The sequence below is a fragment of the Physeter macrocephalus genome, chromosome 14 (genome assembly GCF_002837175.3).
Source record: "Physeter macrocephalus isolate SW-GA chromosome 14, ASM283717v5, whole genome shotgun sequence".
Taxonomy (NCBI): Eukaryota; Metazoa; Chordata; class Mammalia; order Artiodactyla; family Physeteridae; genus Physeter; species Physeter macrocephalus.
In genome coordinates this window covers 38108697-38109080 of record NC_041227.1, presented here as the reverse complement: position 1 = coordinate 38109080, position 384 = coordinate 38108697, and the positions used below count along the sequence as shown (strand labels likewise).

Genomic DNA, 384 nt, shown 5'->3' with positions numbered 1-384 from the left:
TTTACATTCCCACCAGCAGTGCAAGAGGGTTCCCTTTTCTCCACACCCTCTCCAGCATTTATTGTTCCTTTTTTTTTTTTTTTTTTTTTTTGCGGTATGCGGGCCTCTCACTGCTGTGGCCTCTCTCTTTGCGGAGCACAGGCTCCGGACGCGCATGTTCAGCGGCTATGGCTCACGGGCCCAGCCACTCTGTGGCATGTGGGATCTTCCCAGACCGGGGCATGAACCCGCATCCCCTGCATCGGCAGGCGGACTCTCAACCACTGCGCCACCGGAGAAGCCCATATTGTTCCTATTTTTTGATGATGGCCATTCTGACCAGTGTGAGATGATATATCATTGTAGTTTTGATTTGCATTTCTCTAATGATTAATGATGTTGAGC

At 50.0% G+C, this 384-nt stretch overlaps 1 protein-coding gene across 6 annotated transcripts in view; it reads left to right on the top strand.

Moving 5' to 3' along the window:
• The window catches only part of ESF1 (ESF1 nucleolar pre-rRNA processing protein homolog), a 70094-nt gene that overhangs the window by 54989 nt on the left and 14721 nt on the right, over positions 1-384 (top strand). The window lies entirely within an intron of this gene.